General features: G+C 36.6%; 1 protein-coding gene across 1 annotated transcript in view; it reads left to right on the forward strand.

Moving 5' to 3' along the window:
* Positions 1–23,308, forward strand: part of LOC110188324 (trophoblast glycoprotein) — a 52,827-nt gene that overhangs the window by 13,824 nt on the left and 15,695 nt on the right. The window contains exons 2-3 of the mRNA XM_020958032.2: positions 359–431; positions 20,952–21,019. The gene's annotated coding sequence lies outside the window, so the exon portion shown is untranslated. The remainder of the gene's footprint in view (positions 1–358; positions 432–20,951; positions 21,020–23,308) is intronic.

The raw sequence follows: 23,308 nt of genomic DNA on the forward strand, positions 1-23,308 counted from the left end.
AAAAATAACGAATTAAAACCTTAACTGCCTCATTGGACCGAAACCGAAGTTGTATGTTATTATCTGGTATATGGAGGGGAATGTAATGCCATTTCCACAGATTTGTTGACAATGCTATTGATTGCGGTTTCCCAACAACTAAATTTCACTCAAAGCGAAGATAACTTATAGTAAAAAAATAGAACATTGTGATTTAATTATACAGATACATTGGATATGATTCAGCTCACCAAATAATAAATAACAATATGTTTTAAATAATTCACTTACATAAATTCGACATCGATTTTACTATGGTGTTCATATTTAAAATCATTATTAATCATGTTTTTTTTATTCCTTTTACTTGCATTTTCAGGATCTAAAGACTGGCTGTGGATTACACAAACGTGTACTACAAAATAATACATAACACGAAATATAGTTAAAAGGTAAGTTTAAGTAAAAGAAATTTAATCATTTTTTAAACTTTTAGACTTTCAAATTATAGTGATTATTTTTATGCCACATTTATCACATGCAATCCTTTCCTTCTCACAAGGAAACTCCCTGCCCTGTCAGCTGTCTACATTGACGGCCATTTTGTATTTTCATTTCCGTTTCCCTTGCATATTTTGTTTATTCGTTGTCCTTTTCGAGTGCCATTTCAGGAGAATTGTGTGTGCAGAGAGAGTTGGGGAGCAAAAAATAAATATAAACATAATTTTTAATTGCACCCAATGGGAGAGTAAAGTTGCCAAAAAGACAGTTAGATGTTTGTTAACTTAACTCCCCCCTGCCTGCCTGCCACCTTTCTCTGTCACTCAGTTTTCATCAGGGGAACAATTAATTCGACTGCAGACTGGGGAAATTTCACTTTGGCATGGATTTTCATGGAGCACACTTTTCACAGGACTCTGGGACAACTGACAGCTGCTTCTGCTGTCGCAGCGGAATTTGACATTTGTATTTTAACGTTACACGCTTGCGGGCTACCGTCAGGGTTGCCACTCATTAGCACGGGAGAGCGAAAACAGGTTGCCGCGGGGGGGGAGATGGCCACAAAAGGCTGCTATTTATAGGCAAATGCTCACTTTGAAGCCATTTAAATTTTAAATGAGCCACCGCAAGATGGAATATTCCCAGCCCCTCCTGCACGGCCACGGTGTTGAAAAGTTTTTGCCGAGACTGTGCCAAGATTGGTACCCAATGAAAAGTGATTACACGCCCCACTCCCCCTCGTTTGGGGCAATAAAAAATAAACTTTAGCAATTAATTTAATTTATGCGGTATTTAATGTGCACACACACAATGCACACGGCACACGGGCACCAGTGCTGGCACCCTATTTGCACGGACTATAAGCAAATATTGGCCATGAGTCCTTCCCGTCCGACGTGTGTGTGCCACTACGGGGATTCCCCAGGAAAAAGGGAACTAAAAGGATTTCCAAGGTGGGGGATGGGGTTTTATACACTTTTATTGTTGCTCAAATTTGAGGAATAGGGATCTTGGGATGGATAAGCTCATACAGGATGTGTGCGGTTAAAGCCCTGCCTCATCATCGGTCTCATCATCATTTTGTGGCTGATGCCTTGGCTTTCATATCTATATCAGAGTGTGAGGATATAACCACAAAAGGGTTTTACTACGTGCTAACAAAGGCAATCAAGATTTAGGATGTATTACGATGAAAATGGTACGCTTCGGGTTAGTTTTAATTATTTGAGGCTAGAAGGGTTTTGATTAAAAATCAAGTTAATTAACTGAATAATACATTAATTACAAGCTTTTAGGGGAAAACTTAAATTTGAAAGCAGGCGGAATGTTTGTGAATTTCTTTAAGAAAAGTTAGGAGCTTAAAGAAAACTTTAAATGCTTTTTAATTAGTTAAACCCCAAAACATCAAAAGTATTTCCACATTTTTGTGTATTTCTTTGATTTCTTATCGACTCATTGGGTTTTCTCGCCATTTACTGAAGCAAAAATGCTGCCAAGTTTTACTTGTTACTCATTTCATTACTTGTCAACACATTTAATTTGTAATTCCCCTGCCGCTTAGCTGACATTTTCACGTCGCCTTTTCATACGCTTTTCCTTTGAGAAACGTGACTCCGGATTTGCCACAAAATAAAAGTAAATAAATGAAGATCTTTCTATCTGTCTGTTTCCTCTCTTAGTTCTTTTTTCTTCTGTCTCTTTTTTTTAATTTTATGAAGCTGAAATTTCATGTCTGTGTCAAAATATTTCATGACAAGGATTATTACGCAGACGATATATGCGTGATAGGATGTGGAAGAGGGGAAGCAGAGGACAGAACGACGTATGAACCGCCATTAATCATTGCTCAACTTTATAATTTTGGCAGAGCTTACCCGACCCTATCCTACCCTCGCTTCCGTATGCAACTACAATTTTTCATACAAAATGATGTCATTAAACAAAGAACAGAAACGAACCGACGACAATAATGAGCCGGAGCTGTGAGCCGCGTCTGGGGATTGGCTGGGAAACTGGTTTAGGGATAGGTCCTGGGTCCTGGAAGAGGCAGAGAGATTCATGCGACTAAATCCCAAAACAATTTATATGGCACGCCAGCCGAGAAAGTCGTCGAGATGAGAGCGAGAGAGAGTGGAAAAGTGAAAAGTGACATAAACGCGGTAATACGAAGGAAAAGCCCACATAATGAAGCGAACGCGACTTGTTAGTAACTGCTGGAGTTTTCTGGCCCGGTCTGCCTTATAGTCCTGGATACGCTCCTGGTTTTGCTACAGCTCCTGGTTTTGCTCCTACTTTTATTCCCTTGCCTAGGCCCCTGCCCTTGGAGTCAGGCTGCAGTTCCTTTTTTGTTACCACCAGCGAGGTTGGTGCAAAGCTTACTTAATATAAGTAACTATGAATTTAGATTTATACAAAATCTAAATGGTGATCATTTTCCCTTAAAGAGATCTTATTGTAGTAAACTTTTTACCTCTAAAGGAATAAATATTAAATTTGAGGTTAATATTAATCTATAAACTATGAATTACTTTGCATTAGAAATACTATTAACTACTATTATTTAAATTTATAATATTTTCTTACTTTAACAAACTGAAATATAAGCGAAACTTAATCTATTGAGTACATTTTTAAGATATTACACAACTTGCACTGGATGGTATTAATTTATTTTAACTCTAGTCAAGAAAAAGAAAAATATTACGTATACGTAAACCACTTTGTCAATACCAGGTTGAAGAGCGTTGGAAGTTTGAAACTATGACCAATGAATAAATATTTAAGGTCTAAAAAATTTTAATTGGTTTACTTACTTTTAGGTAATTTGGAAGAGGACAAAAGAAGAAATTGTGAAATATTACGTATACGTAACCCACTTCTGACATACCAGGAACAAGGAACTTTGATTCAGATACAAAATAAAAGTAAAAAGAGATCAATTTATATAAACTAAGATCTAAGATTAATACTTATTGCACCTGTAACAGAATTTAATTGAAATATAACTCATTATTAATTCTTTTTTATTATACTAAAATTAATAACGTTCCTTACCAAATTAAAAGTAAATAATTACAAACACTAAGTCTAATTTTAAATTATATTAAATCAAATAAATAAGTTATATGATTTTCTTGTTTTTGTTTAAACCCTAAGACGGGCAAAACTGAAATAATACAAATATTACGTATACGTAAAACAGTTTAAGAATACCAGGTACAAATAATTTAAAGTTCTTCGTTCGCTAGGACTCAAATTAATAAATTTCCTTAAAAAAGCTATATTTATACATAAATATAATGTATTATTATCTTACATATCAGATAATATATATAATATATGTATATATATATAATATATAATATATATATAAATATATACCATTAATATGCTCAATGCTTTATATGCCTTTTGTTTCGATTTTTTTTGAGAATTTCCTGGAGCACTTATTAAAATCGAATTAAAAATTAAATGAAAAAACATTTCCCAGTACTTTGGTAATATGATTATCCGGCTTTTTTTGTTGCTGGTATCTTGGCAACGCTAATTAATATGAAATGTATCTGTTAATGCGGCTTCGTGGAGTATCCAGGATTCTGGTGGTGCAATGGGAACCTCTTAAACCACCCACTCGTTAGCAGCTTTAGCAGCGGCAGCAGCTCGTGGAACTTGGCTCATGGCCTCGTGGCCCATTCAGCTGCGGCCCGGGCCAAAAAGTTTGGCCAAAACGGATGCGTCAAGTTGAATGGCTATAAAAGCGTTGAATGATGTTGCGATGATGATGGCAAGAGGGGAGGGGTACGTAGGGACGGCGGAAGGCAGTGAAAGGCAGGAAGAACATTACGTATGCAAGTCGGCTACGCAAACCAAACACAGACGCACCAACGCAGCACACAGACTCAGAGTCACACACACACACACATTTACAAACGCACTTAGTCACCTCAGAAAAACGCCCTCTCCCCCTCCGCATTTCACCCTAAAACCTCCCACTATTTGGTGTCCCGAGACTACCGCCACCATCAAACCTACAACTCCTCCCCCCGAAACCCCAAAACTCTGCAAACATTTAGTCAGATTCTGAATCAGCGGCAGCAACTGAATGACGACGAATTTTGAATACGAATTTCATTACACGCAGCACTCAATTATTCAGTAATCAAGCCAGGGCGAAAAGGGGGCGTGGTTAGGCCAACTGTAATTACACAGAAAACAATTGTCTGTAGAGTTAATTTAATTATTTAAATTAGAAGGAAATCAGTGTGTTTACATATGGTAAACTTCATAAAATTATGTTTAATAATATGTTAATTTTGCCCTTATAAACTATTTATTAATTTATTTTATTCGAAATGGAAAGTTATAATTATAAATGTACAAAGATCTGGATCTATTTCCACAGACTTAAATAGAATATAAAGTTCCTGTTTTATTTCCACTAATTTAATAAGAACGTAAAGTAGGAAGGAAAAGTTATAGTTAAATTTCCACTAAATATAATTTATTGAAAATATGGTAGCATGAACTTTGTGTATTGATTAAATAATTTATGCTACAAAAAATATATATTTTAATCTTCTTTTTAAAAGAACTAAATAATATGTATATAAACCTTCCTCTTCGTGTATATTATCCGCTCATGCGTCTATTGTTTTTGTTTTCGTCTGGACTTGTTTGGGGAATGTTAACAAATTCGCTGCAGTTTTACACTGTTACACTTGTCCCCCTTAAAAACCAACCACTCACCCCACACACACACACACCATCAGACTTTTTGGCACAACCAACAGCTAATTAACATTGCCCAAATCTGTTGGGGAGGAACAATGACACTTTTTTTGTTAGGAAAAAGCGAACGTGGCGTGTCGAGTACAAAAAGAGATCTCACAAATTGCCAATTCGTTTGAATTTTCGATGAAGTTGTCGCTATTATTGTTGCTCCTTTTGGTAGTGTTGTTGGCCCAGAGCAATCCGACTTAATCAAACATCCCGCCCCCTCCCTACTACCAGCTCCCAGCATCCTCTGGCAACCGATGTTAGTTGGCAGTTAGTCGCTGCTGGCTGCTAGTAATTATAATTATGCATGTGTAAATTCATTAATTATGCAGGGTAAAGTTCGCTCAGAGGGAAATTTTCCACGGGGCACTAGGGGGGGTGGGGGAATGGAAAATGGTAGCTGGAAGCTGGGTGGGGTCTGTGGATAACTCCGAGTGCTTTCATGTCATCCAGTCGTTGATGAATTGTAGTAGTTGACGATGATTTGGCCTCCATCGAGACGAGCAAATTTGTCGTCGGATGACGGGCGACAGTCAAGAAAACTCAATGAGTTTGTGATTTCTGTTTCAGAGTGGTTTCTGTCGAGATCGATGGGATATAAATTATCTGGGAAAACTGTTTAACAAAGTTCCAAAGTACTCAAGGAAATAAATAGTAAGATATGGGTAATAGCAATGAAATAGTAACCATGATGGGATTATGGAAAAGATATAAAAGACTTGTTAGTCTAAAAATACAACTCAAAAAGCATAAGAAAAACCAGAGACAATAAATTGAAATCGACTTTTACCAATATTAAAAATAAGGGAGAACATTTTCTGTATGTATTTCCCCAAAATGTGACGGCCATTGCATAATTCCTTAGCTATAAATTTATGCATTTTCCTCTTCATACCCAAAATGTCTTCCAGGCAATTTCCTTTTGACCTCAGCCAACACTGGCCACCTCCATGGCCAATTTCCATTCCATTTCATTTGGAAGTTTGCATATTTAAGCCCAAACTAATTTCAGAAGTCACCGCTGCCAACTGAAAGAAGAAGTTATCAACTTTTTGTTGCCGCCTCAGGTAGGGGCAAAAAGCTCCAGGATTCGAGTTCCAGACTCCTTAGCTCTCAGTTTCCCTTCCCAATTTCTTTTTAGACTGATTCTTTATGCTGTTTTTCTTCGTTTTTCCAGTTTTTCTCTTGGCCTCGCTCCCTCGTTCTCTCTTTTTACTCTCTCCTACTCTTTGGGTTGGTTGACACATTGCCTTGTCGGCTGTCAGTTGGCCGAGTTTTTCCGCAACAGAAATAATATATAAGCAGAATGCTTAAATAAGCTCAAGCCAGACAAGGAAGCAAGTCAAGGGGGAGAGGAAAATGAAGGGCGACAACAGGAAAAGCAAATTTCAGAGCCCCTCCAGCTTTTCCAGCCGACAAGAGTGACGAATGACATTGGTAATTGGTGCTAAAAATTGTCAAATTGCAAGCGAAATAGCTAGTGGTCTTCTTCACAAATTCCCCTGACATTTTCCATCTGTTTTAAAGCTTTAAAAATCATTATTAAAACATATATACTGTCCATTTTCAAATAGTTAAAGCATTTTGCACAAAAAAAAGTAGTTTAAATGTCATCTGCGGCTGAACTACTTCTGTGTTAAATGCTTTTAATTGTTTGCTTTTTGCGTATAACGTATACCCTTTGTGCATCGAAGTGCAATTTAATTGCGGCATATGAGCTCGCCGAAGGTTATGCTACCTGTTACCTGTAATACCTGATTACATCACCGGATGCAGTCAGTTTGCAGTTATTTCGAGAAGAATATGAGAACGCAAAATGAATGATTGAGTTATATAAATGTGTATATATGGGTAAATGAACAGTAATGGAATATTTGTTATTTAATTCTTGTTGTACAATCAAAATCGTTGTAAAATCAAAAATCTTAATTTGAAAATAAATTTGTGTTTGTTTAATATTATAACCTTAACATATTGTACAAGATGTTTACAGACTATAATCTTTTCAATGCCTTCCTACGTTATATTATTAAATTTTAAAGGTAGACAATGTTTAAATATATAGTTTTCTGAATATTATAATACATTTTACCAATATTGTTAATTTTAAATATCGTTTTATTGTTTATTGTAAAATAAAACTTAAGAGCTGAACAATATAGAAAACAAGAACTCTCTGAGATATGGCGTATTTATTGCATTAGTTTTACTTAAAGTCTCTAGGTATAGTTTTAAATACTTTCATAATCACATTATAATTAATTTTAGTTTAATCCACCTTGATTTTAAGTTAACAAGAAGTTTTTCAGATATACTTAACTTTTACTGCGCTACTTTCCATGTAATGTCTGTTATTTATAAACAACAAGGAGTTTCAAAATCCTTAAAAAGTTGCTCATAAGTATGCAATGAACTTTTTATAGTATGATAGTGTGAATTATCTTATTCTTAGGAAATGAAATCTTTAGCATAATGATAACTCCCTTAAAGGTTTTTTTTAAACCTTAGTGGCCTCTTTTCCGAAATCAGAAACTGTATATTAATTTATAGATTGCATTAAATGATTAAAACAAGCATTCTATCTTTGCTTCTCGTATCATAATGAAGATTTAGAATCTAAATTTCTCATAGTATTCCAAATGTAATTAAGCCAAAAGATTACTCTAAAATTAATGCAGGGTAATCCTTTGGCTTGTATACACTCTCTTTCTCTGTAAACAATTGTTTGCTTTGTTTATTATGCCGCCTGTTGATTAGTGCTACTTCCAGCCGCTTGCAGCCTCCCCCCTCGTGGTACTTCCCCCTTTTTTCGCTTTATTTGCATTTCATTTATATGTTTGAAATGCTGTTCTGTGAACTCTCAATGACGCCGACAATAAAAAAAATCCATAGTAATGAAATTAAATATATATGTTATGGAGCAGAGTGAATAAAAAGAGAACTAGAGTGAGAACGGAACAATACCGCAGAGGCGTAGTTTTAAATTACAATTTCCGCAAAGCCGCAGAACGTTTTTTTCCCTGCCTCGGATTCGGGTTTGTTATGTGTTGATTTTCATGGCTTTTAACTTTAAATGCCATCGAGAGGGGCGGTGGGTGGTGGGTGGTAAGAGGTGAGAGGTGGACAGGTGGTCAAGAAGGGGGACCAACGCTGCGGTCAGCTAAATGGCCACCGAAAAAAAGCGAGTGGAAAAACGAAGAGAAAGCACAAAATAAAATTATATATTGCAGCAAGGGGGAAAAAAAAGAGGAGCTAGGAACAAACAAGAAAAAATTCGAAATTGAATTGTTCCGTATTATAAATTCAGGCCACTAGGAGAGGCCCCCCGGACAATGGGGAGGGGGGAGGAGGGATTGATGGGTATCCAAGCACTTTGGTTTGCATTTCGGTTGTCCGAGCCCAGATCGATGCGAGCTGGCATAAAAAATAATTGAAATCGAAGCGCAAATTGACAGGACGAAAAGTGAATGACAATAACATTAATGGGCGGCAACAGGATTTGATTGAAGTCCTTTATCCACATGGTAAGGGACACATATTTGCTATGTTAATTAAGCCACTGGAATAATAATATCCTTGAAGGGTATCACAATTTTAATCAGAAGCTTGTTATACAGTAAAGGAGACATTTTCGATCATATAATTAATATATATTCTTGATTAGCGTCAACAGCCAAGGCGATCTAGCCATGTCCGGTTGAAAAATAAATTAATTTTTTTTTTTAATTTCAAAATTATATAAGGGGTTAAAAAAAGTTCGAATTTCTTTTAATTGTAAATTGACCATGCAGATTTATTAACCCAATAAAAACTGGGAACGGTTTCCGAATTGACATACATGCTTTTTTGGCTAAGTTATGAGCTTTTTTAACTTTGATTTTTCGAAAAATGTTCATATACATGTTCATATCTCGATAAAAAAGCTTATTTATGATATATTTCTGGTTCGATGCAATTGCAAACTACAAGTATACATATATCAATTATGCTCTTCCTAAGTTTGGTTTCCTCTTTATTCATTTAATTAAACAAAGCTAAATGTAAAGTAATTTTTTTACAACCAAAATGTTTGGAATTTAAACAGATAGAAAAAGAAACTAATTTAATTTTAAGCAATCTTTTGTGTTTTCTATTATAAATTATAAGAAATACTAACATAATTTAGATTCTTTTGCGTTCTATCCTATTTAAAATACTTCTCTACGTTAACTAAGGTGACTCTATAATCTTAATGAATCTATAATAAAATTGTATAAAAATCAACTATAATCTTTATGGATCTTTAATTTTACAAAAATAAACTTTAAAATGGGTCAATTCTAAGAAGTCTTTAGCTTCGCTTTAGTTGATTTATGAGGTAATTTAGCATTAGAAATGGGTCGTCTCCCTTTTCAGATAATCCCAAAAGTGTCAGCACACAATCAGCAATCAAAATTTCCCATTTCATCCCACGTAAAGTTGCGTGCAATCAAATAAATTAGCAGTTTCTTATGTATATAGTATATATACGTTTATGTGCCTGATTGCTGTTGGGTCTACACTACAAAATAAGTCGTGACATTTTAAATAAATAAACCTATAAAATATAATAATAACTATTGGATCTCTTGTTATTTTATTTTAAATTTATTTTTTTAAACCTTTTATAAGGTGCCCAAGAGTCGTACGCTCTGTTATTTAGCAGTTTTTAATTTATTTATATTTAAATTTACACAAAAAATTCTGAAATGTGAGCTAACTTCCGCGAATTCCTAAGAATAGAGGAAATCAAATAATTCCTAATAAATAGCAAGTCAAATATGTATGTATTTATTTCCTGTGCACTCCGCCTTACCTCTCCACCTCTCTTTCTCCCCTTCCCCCCACTCACCTGCCACGGTATAACGACTAAGCGGCAACGTGCAATACCAACAACAACAACAGCAACAGCAATTGGGCGCCCGCAACAACAACAGCAAACATAATGACCCCAAAAGCGTTTCTATTAATAGTAACCGCAAAGGCAAAGCTAACCGTAAATTATGTTCTTTGCTCCCTAGAAAATCCATGCCCCTCCTAAGGCCCCCTTGTCTAGCTGTAACTGTGCTCCCTTTTATCTGTGACAGGCGCAACGTATATACATACATGCATACTTATGTACATTTGTATGTACGCCCACTTAAATGGTTAGACAAGAACAACAAGAGAGAACCCCGCTGTTGTAAAGCAATTTCTTGTATCGGTCTTTCTTTTCCATTCTTCTCTTGCGTCTTACCTTGCCTCTCTTTGGCCCACGCACCTACACTGTTGTTATCCGTTCATACATACATATGTACATACAAATACATACGCGTCGCGGTGCAGTTGTGTGTGTGTCACCAAATGTCATTGACACGATTTGCTTTATGCTGCAGTTCGCTCTTCGTCACACAACCACATAAAAGCAACGCAGCAAATAGGAAAAAGCAAAAGCAACAAAAATAACAACAACAACAGCAAGAGCACTAGAAGCGGGAGTGCACAGAAGGAAAAGTTTTGAATATTTATATAACCTGCATATTACATACAAATCTTGCGTGCATTCTTATGTATATAGGCTTTACTTTTTTTAAACCGTTTGCTGTCCAAATTTTAAAAATTCCCTTTATTTGAATATGAATGAAACCATTACTTTGTTATATACTTTAATTGATTTAATTAATTACTTAAAAAAAAAATGGTGCTGTATTTCGATGACACTTATTATCATAAACTGTAACCACGATATAACGCTAAAAGATAGGCAATGTTTTTTTTGCAAACTAATACTTTTTGATTTTCATACTTAAGGGAAAGAAAAATAACTATTAAATTATGGAAACACTCTAAAATTTATTTTTTAAATTTAAAATCTATATTTTTTAAACTTCAATTTTTGTCTTTTAATATTTTTTATATTTTTTGATATAACCGTATATAAAGGAATGTTTGACATTAGCTTTGATTCAATATGACAAAAAAAAATGGAGTCCTTTAAGTTATTTAAAGTTTAAGAACGAAAACGAAAACGAAAAACGAAACGAATAAATTTTTATTTTTAAAAGTTAAAAAAATTTTGTAACTATATTCTCGTTTCTTGTAGTGTAAATGCAGATGCGGCAACGCTTACTCGCTGAGTGTATGTGTGTGTGCATTTTCATGTTTGTGTTTTCACTGTCTGACTTTGTTTGTCTTGTCTTATTTCCACCTCTGCATTTCACTCGCCGCCCCGTTCTTACTTTTTTTTGTAGCCCCTTTTTAGCGAGCAAACGAGAGGGAAGAGCGCTGGCAACTACATACATAGATTGTTATCAGTTTTTTAAAAAAGGCGCCGACTTCAGAGGAAATTCTGGCTACTGCAAGAATTTATTGAACCAAATTCTGGGCCAGCGAGGCATTTGAAAGCGGAAAAGCGATGGCCTCCAAAGATGTGAAAGAGAAAGTGCGGGGAGAGGTGCCGAGCTGCAATAATGAGACAGGTGCAAGTTCGGTTGCATAATGAGAATTTTGAGCGAATTGCCAATGGGCCTCATTAAAATACAGCCGCCATCAATCAGTCAGTCAGCCATTCGTTCATTCATTCATCCAGCGGCTTTTCGCATCAGCAGCTGAGCACATTAAAAATGCATTAAAGCCAAATGTTTGATTTACATATCGTGGTGCTCATTAGCCGCTTATAACACTTGGCCATCTGTTATCCTTATTGGAGTACATTTATCACTAAACACAATATGTCAATAAATGCACTCAACTAATTTTAAGTTGCACAATAATTTGCAAACGTTCAACAGAATTTTAAATGCCACCAAAAGCTTTCACTCTTTGTCACGCATTTAATTTGCTATAATTAACTCATTAAATCCAATTAATATTCTCGCACTTGTTATGGCCACGTTTTTGAGATTTTAATTGAAATATTTTCAGAAGACAAATGCTATTCGAATTAATTCTGAAGAAGAAAGGAACTGAAAATCTTTTATAATTGGAAATTACAAAAGTTGTCACGACTTAATCGCAGTTTTACTGCTGCTCATCATGTTACACTATCTTTAAATACAGTTTAAACTGTGATTTTTCTTTCACTATAATTTCGGTTTACCTATGTATGTATAATTATGACATTTAATTTATGACACAATATTAAATTGATGTGAATATTAAAGAGGAGCTTGGAGCGATAATTGAATTTACATTGCATTGCCAGAGAAAAGGGTTTAATAAAAGCGAAAAAATAATTTTCATGAAAAAAAGGCTTTTACTGCAAGGAACAATACATTAAATTAATTATGTAATTACTAAATACTATAATAGTTGATATTAATGATATACTGAAAGTTTGAGTAATAAATAAAGTCCCTGGTCCTCCTAAGCATAGTAAGCTGAGAAAATAAAACTATAAATACTATACCCATAACCCAGATTTTCACGCTTGACACATTTTTTAAATTGTGAAAGCAACAATTTACTTCAGAATTTAGTGAAACAAGTGGCTGCAAAACTGATTCAACAAACTATCTGCATGCATGTTGCATCTTTAGCATCTCGCATGTATAACAGTTAAAATTCACTTGCCTGCCACGGGGGGCAACTATCACCAATCCCCACAACCCCCTTTAACTAACCGCCCGCTGCTGCATATCGCATGCCGCATAAATTTATTAGAAAGAATGTTCTGCCAACTGTCAAAATGCCCGACAATCTTCCCACCACTCACCACCCACCACCTCCCCCTTTCTAATCCGCTCGTGTGCAGTTTATTTGAGGAACGTGAAATGTTTTGGTCTCCACTTTGTGTTAGACGACCAAGCAGACCAACTCCATTCCCATTCTCCACACCGATTCCCATTTCCATAACCATTTCCACTATATAAATATATGTGCGAATGCATATGGATGATTTTCTATGCGTGCACTTGGAAAAAAATAAAATAAGAATTTCAATTTTTTAATTATAGAACTTTAAAATTAAGGATTGATATGTTTTTAAACCCTTGGAGATTATTATATTATTCAGAACCTTGTAACGCTGTGAAGGAGTCATTTCCAACCCTATATTATTGATCAGATTCAACAGCCGAGTCGATCTAGCCATGTCCCGTTAGAAAATAAATTTTCGAAATTTAATTTGAATTTTTTAATTCTTAAATAAAGTACGCAGATTTATTAAGCTAACAAAAACTAACATAGAAAAGCTTACCGCATTAAATTTAGTGCTTAGTCGGCTTAGTTATGAGTAATTTAACATTTTATTTATCGAGAAAACTGTCAATAAAAATCACGATAAAGAATCATTCAATAATTCAATTTCAACGGTATATAAACTAAGGCTTTCCGAAGAAAGGCACCTTTCTTATTAATATAGAATCAAATAAATTAAAGGGTGAAAAAAACGATGAGTTAAGAAACATCTAGATATATGGGTCAAATAGTGTGAAATATTTTTATTTTGAGTAAAATGAACCACACACAGCACACTTAACTTAATGGTTCTGAGGCAAATATAAATTAAATAGATCCATAAATAATAAAAATAAATAAATAAATAAACTCCTTTTAAGGAGAGAAACCCTCCGAATTTAAGAACTATTCGCAATCCGATTTAAATTGTTTAACTCGACTCCTTTTTAAGTTGTTCTCACCTATTTCTAATGCCTGATTTATTTGTATTAATAAATTCTATTAAATACCATTTAATTTATTTTTCCAAGTGTCCAAATATGTGAAGATATATGAGTATATGCTCGTGCCGGGGCTTGCATGTTTACCCATGTATTTGCATTTCGTGTGACATAAATCACGCAGCCGACACGCCGCCCAAGGCACAAAGCACAGACCATGAATGAAGGTGGCCCGAGAGGGAGGGGCAGAGGTAGACGACAGCAGAGACAGCGGCACCAAATGGATGAACTGGGGGAGAAAAGCGGGAAGGCGACACCTACGGGGCGACAGCCATGAAGCAGCAGCATCCATTCCCATTTCCCCCACTTATTTTCTCCGACTGTGTGCTTCGCCTTGCCAGCGGCAGCGGAAATGTCGCGCTGCATTTTTCAATGAGTGCGTTGATTATTCTCAACGCCCGGCAACCGCACCAGCAGGCTTCAATTCCAGCTCCTTTTCCATCTCCAGTTCGAGCTCCTTCAACGTCAATATCACAGTCGGAGGACATCAGAACGGATGAAAAAGAAAAAAAAACGGTGAAGGGTGCAGGGCGCCAAAAGGAAAAGTGTCTGATGGAAAAATCATTGCGACATGACATAAGAAATTAATTAACCCAAAGACTTCAGTTTGCAATCGTATCGGTTTGAATGCCCTCTCGGCTTCTTCAATTAATTTAACTATTTTATATTAATTAAAGAAAATAAAGACACAGAAAATAATAGAAAAAGCTAGAACTAGAGGAGGAAATAGAACTAAGAACCTTGGTAAGCCTTAAAATTAAATGTTTTAAATGTTAAGCTTACCTAGCTGATAAATAAATCCTAAATTTGTATATAGAAAAGAACAATTTAATTTCTATATTATACTGAAATATTATTATCAAATATTCGTATAATAAAGAGCATTCAATGTTGTTCTGTCATAATAATTTTACTTTTCCTACAAGATCCTTGGCATATTGCTTGTGGGTTTTCTTCACAAAGTGCTCGAACTTTATTAATTTTACATTTTATTATTGCTCTTTCAACTATTGTGTTCGTTTTCCCTTTGGGTCTGTGACATTTCCCTTTACCCTTTAACATAGTGAATTTTACTCTTTTAATTTTATGATTTAATGGTTAATTCCGAGATTAATAAGCCTTTGGCTTACTGAAAGGCTCTGAGCTGAGAGCTATGTAGTTGCCACAATTAGCACAACATAACCATACGAAAATTCAGTTTTAAACATTAGTCCATAGGCTAAGATTAGGAACTAAGAGCATTAAGTGGATCCTTACCTCCTAGGGGCAAGTCGTTTGATGAGCAATTTCATGCACATCCGACTCCATTAAGTCGTTGACTATCAACGAATGACCCAGGGCAGGCGAAATTTAATTACACCACATCCCAGATGAACTGCCTACGACAGGAGTTGAGGTGTAGGCAATGGAGGATGTGAAAGGATATGGAGGAGATGGATGCTCTGTTGGTTTATATTCCCATTCCCATTTGCATTGATTTGGCCCAGGGCCTGTCGCCACTCAAAGTGTCGGATGACACTCAAACCGCACACAGGGCAACCTGATCAGGCTTACATATATACATATATACTATATTCCATATATGTACATATATGTGCATAAGGGTGAGCCTTAACAAGAGAGTATAATCAACACTTGCTTTGATTTTATTTGCACTGGAAATATATATATATAATATATATATAATATATATAATATATAAATATCATGAACAACACTCAGATCTTTATCTTTGTTTTATCTCGAAATTGATATAGTTTTCCAAAGATTATTCCTAAAATTTAGCTTTGTGCCTGGTTTATATTTCACTTATTTGAGGAACTCAAGTTCTTCGTTGCTATTATTTCCATAAATATTCTATACTTTATCAAGTAAAAGCACCACTCTAATGTACATATCAAGACCCAGGCAGTGGCTTCTTTTCCGGAACACTTGAGCGGCAAATCAAATCATTCGCTTAACCCCCTCGGGGGAGAAGGGGCGACACCCGTCATGAGTCGCTGATTCAATTAGCGCCCAAAATAGTTATCGAAATGGATATGGGGGGAAGACTAGCTGCGGCCCAGGAGTAGCAAAATTGTTGTGGAATGAAACTGATGCCAGTTGCCAGTTTCCCAGCTGGCTTGGCCATGTAATTGCTTATAATGTGCGCATTAAGTCGCGTTCCGGATTGGAGGGCCCTGGAAGGGAAACATGAAGAGGGAAGCATGGAACTGTGGCAGGAGTAGTAGTAGTAGTGGGAGTAGGAGTAGGGAGCAGGACTAGGAGTGGGTCTGGTGGAGTGGCTGAGGTTACCCAGCCGCAAATGCACAGGGCACCATTGACACGCAGCCTTTCCCCATATCTAACCATAACACTAGACAGCCAAAAATATATAAAAATAGGCTCAATGGAGGTGTAACTTATACTAAAATAAGTTCTTTATGATATGAAGAGTATAATAGGTTTATTTCTATAAATATATCCTATGAATTCCAGAACTGAAGTCTAAATAGTTCTGCTATAAGACTCTTATATAAAATCTATATAACCTTTTTAGTGTGGCAGTAATTTTTTGAATGATTTATATACCCTTTTAAGTAATCCTTTTAATTTCTTCCCAGTGTATTCTGCATGGTAGGTGGAATGCAGTGCCATTGGCGGAATATACAAATTCTAAAATGCATGCAAATGCTTTGCCACTGCTAATAATGGGCATTATCATGATGTTGATGCTGCTCAACCTCCTGCCGCTCATCCGCTTAACCCCTTCTAACCCGATCTCCCCGATACCCAAACCCCTGCTCCATTCCATGATGTTGATGATGATGATGAAGCACACCCCGGCTGGGGAACTCGATAACGATTCCCAGCCAGTCAGGCAGCCAACGCTATTGGTGGTTCCATAGGGGTTTGGGAACTCTAATGGGTGTGGGGTGAGCAGGAGCAGGAGGAGGATCAGGAGCAAGAGGAGGTGGTGGTGCTGTGGAGGAGCAGACTGACGCTTAGTTTGGCTTACATCCCACTGCCAGTCGCTTCATGGAGACTCTGTGTGACTCTGACATGCATTTCTCATGATGCGAAAATTTTGTTTCACTTGACATTTTGACATTTGACAGCTGGCGCAAAATTAACGCAGTTCGCGGGGTTGGGTGTGTGGAGGTTGTACTAAAAATGCAATAACATCCTAGGCGAGAGCAACGAAGTTTTCGCTGTTTTTCCTCGTTTTTTTTTTTTTGCGTATCCAACCAACTGACATTTTCCCACAAATTTATCATGTTCGACAAGTGGCCATGGGGTTAAGGGTTGGAGGGTATGGGTGGTTTTTGTGTAGGAAGCCAGTTGCGTGTTAAACGCTGCCAAGATGCACACAGATGATGACTTAATTGAATGGCAGCCCGCAGACAGGGAAATCTCCCTTCCTTCCTAATAGAGCTTGCGAAAGATTAAGGAAAGGGAAAAGCAGATTAGAAGCGAGATCCTGCTGATGAGTTGGCAAATTTGAATTTCCCGGAATTAGGGGTCTGGTCTCCCTCTCTGCGTGTGTCCTGATGCTAGGGAGAAGCACACATTCGAGTTGATTTTCCTCTTTGCATTGAAGAAAATCCCCACTAAGTAATGTAAATGGAAGAAATGGTTGAACCAGTGGAAATTTATATATATATATATTTATATAAAGCCAAGCTCTAGAGAATCTTTGAGAGGTCTTGAAACATTTTAAATCTACTTTGTATTCTAGAAAAAGTTTAAATGAGGTTATCCAAATCAAAGACTATAATAATTAAAATTAAAATATATAAAAATATGCAAAATGTCCTTAATTTGTAATTTGATTATATTTTTAAATCCCCTCTACGTTTCACAAATGTTTTATATAAGCTCAAATGTAGGCAATGTTTTTCTGCTCTCTTGGCCCTTGGGGTTACCAATTTGATTTAATCTTTTGATAGCCCAGACTTTTGACATCAGCCTCCTCCTTGCAAAGCCCCCAGAGGCTTCAAGGATCCCTATTTTTAACCCCTCCCCGCTCCAACATATGCATTACTATGCCTTCTGTCCACCAACAAATAAATCCTTCTTCTGCTCCATCTTGAATGGGTTATTGTTGATGCTTTTTTGTTGTTTCTGCAGTCGTCCTTCTGTTTGTTGCTTTTGCCTTTTGTTGTGCGGTTGATGGAACACGTTGTCAGAGTGTCTGCCTCTCGTCCTCGTCCTCGTCCTCGTCCTGTCTCGTTTATACACATGTCAGCTGCAGATATCTGTCCATTGTTGTCTGCGCCTTACTCCTCCTTACAGGACTGACTAGGCTCCAGGACCAACTGGTGTCCCAACACGGCTGGTGGGGTGGAGGTATCCAATTCGGCCTGATTTTGACACTCGGCCATTGGGAATTTTTTTGTGGGGCGAAATTAGAAGTCTGGGAAAATGAGTTCTGTTCTTCCAATCAGTTTTTATTCCACAGAGGAAGCGCCTGTTGACAAACTGTCTGAAGTGTGTGCCAAGCAGATATGTGTCCTTATTCTTCGGCATTTCAATTGTACTTAAAGTCATCTCGTCATTCTTAGCTTTCTGATAATGGTTAAGGAAAGGAAATTAATGTTCTAAATGCTAATTAAGCTGTATGACTTATATTGCAAACAATTAATCTCTAATCCTCTGAAGTATGTGTATATGGTAATTATAGAGAAATCCCCTTATATAAACCTTATAAAAACAACAAAAATCTATAAAAAATTCTTTTTTTAACTATTATTTTATCCTATACCTAAGCTTTACAGTAAAGCCATTGCAAAGCCTTTCTCACTTACCACTTAAATTCATTTTTCCCCAAACAATCTGTAAAGAAAATTGAGAAATTAATTTTACCACAGATATTGATTTATAATTTATTTAGCACATATTTGCACTTTGTCTGTTATTCCTTTCCCTAGATTTATGTTTACCAGCTGTCAAATGTCGAGTCCCGGTCTCCAGGGAACGAATTGGCAAATGCAAAACTTTCTCCATTTCATAGTTGCTTTGCCTGTCACATAAAATTCTATAGAAATGTGCATAAATTTATCGAAAAATGCAGGACAAACAGCAGATAAAGTCATTCGAAAGACGAATAAACAAGAAAAACAATTGACCCACAATTTTAGGGCCAAAAACAATACACGATTTTGGCCTCAATTCCTTGGACTTCTTTATGTGGGCTTGAACTGAGTTTTTATCTTGTACACAGCATCTCAATAAAGGAGATGGAAAGGGCTAAGAGAAAGGTTAAACAAAATGGACAAACAGTAGGATGGACAGGACAACAAACTGGTGCGGGAGAAGTGTCCATTTTGATGCTATGGAAACATCCTTTTGGTTTGTGACTTCATGTCTAGCTTGGCAGCAAAATCTTTATCCTTTTGCGCTGTACTTTTGTCCTTTTCGAAAAGAAAAATGAGAATAACAAGCGGACTTATTTTTCTTTTGTTTGAAGATATTTTTATAACAGATTGTCCTTAACTCTAAGCTTTATTAGCCATTGAAGGGATCTTAATAATAATCAAATTTGGGACGTGATATTTAAGAAGTAAAAGAAGACAGATTTATCATAAATATATTCTTTAAGGACCCTTTATGTCTAGCTGAATTATTTATATATGATGCCAATATTTGTGAATATTCCAAACTATTGGTAATTATAATCCTATCTTAACCAATAAGCTTTTTGCCAGCTTTCGCTTTTTGGCAACAATATACTTATATTTTGCATAAATGTTATGCCAAACAAGTGGCTGAAAGTTCGCCCATGGAAATTCTCTAGCGAAACAGAGGAAATGAGAAGCAACAGTACGAAAATTCAGCCTCGGGGCCAAGAGGAAAGCCTTCCAATTGAAAGTCAAAACAAACGAGCAGCTCTTTGGGGCCACGCCCCCTCAATGGCAATGGCAAATGCAGTCTGCTGCCAACTCGCTGCCGACATTGTCTTCTCTGTTCATAAACTTTTTGGCTTTCGGCACGTTTTGCCATTATCCATATGCTGCCGAATCCGGGTGAATCCCCTCCCCGCCACTTGTGCTTTGCATATGTGCAGTCGCAGTCGCAGTCGCAGTTGCAAGCGGAAACGGAAGCGGAAATGAAGCAAAAAAGTTGAGCTCAGTATGCTTCGACTCCTGGCAGCCATAATAGTTAACTACACATTTGTTGGTTCTCGCATCGCCTTCTCTCTCTGGCCATTGTTTAAAGTGATTTTATGAGGGTCGAGCCCCAAACTCCTACTGACCATGATTTACTTAACCCGAACACAAGCGGAAAGGCGCAAAAAAATAAAGGAGTAAACCTAGAGCTCATAATTCCTGGCCAGCGGCACTAATTGTCCATCTGTCTGGCAGCCTGTGTGTGTGTGGAGCCGGCAAATAATTAAATGCGGACAGGAAGGAGGTCATGTCTGGCTGTAGATTTGGGTATCCTCCTTTTTTCATTATTCGGTTTTCGTTTTTTGTTTGCTGTCAGCTCGAAATTGAGTCCAGCAGTTGAGATTTGTCTGCTGTTGAAAGCGGCTTTAAATTAAGTCCTTAGTCGAGCTGATGGCACATTGCGCATACGTCACGTGGTACGAGCTAAGGGAATAGGGCCTTGCCTTCCTCTTGACCAACAGAACTTTGTGACTGCAGCTGCAGTTGAGGGGATTTCCCAGAGATTTATTAACCTAAGGGGCTCGAAAGGAGTCAGGAGAGGTCATCAGAATATGACAAAGCCACTGCAGCAGCTATCAAGGATAATAATTAAGCGGCTTGACAAGTTTGCTGATGAAAATCAAGTCGCCTCAGTGAAGCTTAGCTAAAATGGAAAATTGTTTAAAGATTTACATCAAAAGAATATTTACTTATGGTAAAAATATAGAGTTAAATACGTAATAAGTATTATAAACTGATTGAAATTTACTCCATTCAGAAATATATCTTTAGAAAGCATTATTTTTCTTTATAATTTAACCCTTGACTTTTAGTTAAATGTCTATAATTCACGCTTATAACCTCTTTTTCAATCACTTGTTTTCCATTACAGAACTTTGCCGCCTAAGCGAACTTCGAACGAATCACAGCCACAATAAACAAATAAATAAATTATTTGAGGTAAGTTTGGAATGCAGGGCGAAAGCTGAAAACAAGTTTTAAAAACTCTCGGCGAAACAAAAAGCGAAAACTGCTAACTGCAAAACTGCAAAGTCATTTGCAGTGTTTACCCTCGCCACATCCGCAATTTCAATTACAGAACTTTTTTGGGGAGCGTCGAGCATTTGCTCATTAAACCCAACGGAATCTCCAAGTTGTCCTCCTCCTTGCGTTCCCTGTGTGTGTGTGTGTGTGTGTGTGTGGGAAAATGCAGGAAAAGCCCTTAAAACAAATGCGGAAAACTCTTCCTAAAGGCCATGTCTGACTTAATGATTTAATTAAATGGGATTTTAACTAAAAGGGTTGGCGCACTGAGAGTGGGAGGAATGTGGAGACCAAAGCCAATGGGATTTCATAATAAACATGGCACTCCAACTTTTGTCAGTCAGCTGGGATGGGATCTGCAAGTTGCTCATACGCCGCGTTGGCCATGGAACACTAGCGGAAAAAGATGGAGGAAGTGCAGCAGATGTTTGCCTAGAAATCCTCCCATCCCTCAAAGCTTATCCTTTCCACCCCTTTTGTTCGCTAGGAGATTCTCATCAAAACGAGAGCCAAACGCAATTCAAGCAATTTTCAATTTTCATTTTTTTAGAGAGCAAAGAGACCGCTCAACGTGGAGCTATTTATACACAGAAAGTAAATTTTAAAGATTAAAAGGATATGTTTTGATAAAAAATAAGATCGAATATCTGCTTAGATTCGTTTGATTTTAAAACATATCTCTAGAATAATTAAACTCCAGTTTTTACTAACAAAATACAAAACAGTCTTCTTTTTACAACCAAGAAACTAAAATCCATTATACTTAGTTTAATTGCTTAATTGGAAATCTCTCCTCTTTATATTTTAAAACTATTTTGAATATATCATCATTTTTTCCCTGTGTATTTATATCTATCCCTATATAGGTTCGTTGTTACCCCCATGAAACTTGTCGCTCTCGAAAATTCCCATCATTCCTGCTGGTCTAAGGCCAATTTTTCGATTCGCTATCCTTGCGCGTTTGGCAAATTGCAGTCGCGCGTTAGCCCATGACACGCCTCCCCGCACCAGGATTTTTTTCTGAAAGGGGAATCCCCCTGAGCCTTAGGCAATGCGTTAAAATCGAGAGGAAGGAAAAGCGAAAAACTTTGGCTAAAAGATTTTTTTCTTGTCTTTTCACTGCCACTTTCGAGTTTGCTACGGCCTGGCCAGCTTTCGCTAACTTTCGCTGTTGTAAAGCGCAAAATAAAGGCATTAATGTTAGTTTTTATTATTTTCACAGCTTTTCCGGAACGGGGGTTTGTTTTCCCTTTCTGTTTATAGTTTGTTTCCTTTTCTTTCTTTATCTCCGTTTTGGTGGAAAAGAAGCAAGGGGAAAAAGAGTATTTAAGGTTGCGGCAAATGAAGCCAAGTTAACAACTGGCAATGAGCTCTTGGGCTTCTTTTAAGTGCATTCGAATAACGGTAAGCTACTCCGGTTAATCCTTTCCTGCTATTTCATTCCGTGCTCCAACTTCCACTTGATCCCTTTGATGGTGCAGCTTAAGCTTTTGGCCAACGGGGGCAGGGTTGGGTGGGTGGAGGTGGGAAAATGATTGTCAGGAAAAGGCAGGGAGCCAGATAATAGGATCAGGATGAGAAAAATAGATGCGAAATTTTATGCCAACTCATTATTAAGGGATTTAAAGATGTAATATAATTATATTTGTTGGTCATCGCATTAAAAAAGTTTACTTTTCTGCAGAAAACTTAATAGATTGGGATCTATTGTAAGGTAAAATAAGTTTTAAACAGATTATTGTATAAATATATAAAATATATATTAAATTCCTTTTACATAAATATTAATTGTATATAAAATCCTCAAAAAAATCCCTTAAAAGCTTCAACTTAAATTGCAATAAGCCTCTCAAAATAATGCAAAAAAAATCCCCAGAATTAAACTTTTGATAAATCCACAAGCAAACAGTAAACATTAAATTATTTTAATGCATTCATTTAATTTGCATATTTCACACATCGATATTTTTGCCCACTAATTGCTGCAGCTTTCAGTGCCGGAGAAAAAAGTAAAAACGATTAATATCTTACCCTTGGCAACAAATTCTGACAAATTCTTACAATTAGGATAGTCAGCCAAGCTTTGCAAATATTTGCGCGCAATTTTTCATATTAAACGACAGGCGCAGGAAATAAAAATGCAGGCGGGGTTTACAAAAAACTTGCGCCAACTGTGATCAATCTTCGTGGCTGGAAAGGATTGGG

The sequence above is a fragment of the Drosophila serrata genome, unplaced genomic scaffold, assembly GCF_035046125.1.
Source record: "Drosophila serrata isolate PLE 108 unplaced genomic scaffold, ASM3504612v1 contig_241, whole genome shotgun sequence".
NCBI classification, from domain to species: Eukaryota; Metazoa; Arthropoda; class Insecta; order Diptera; family Drosophilidae; genus Drosophila; species Drosophila serrata.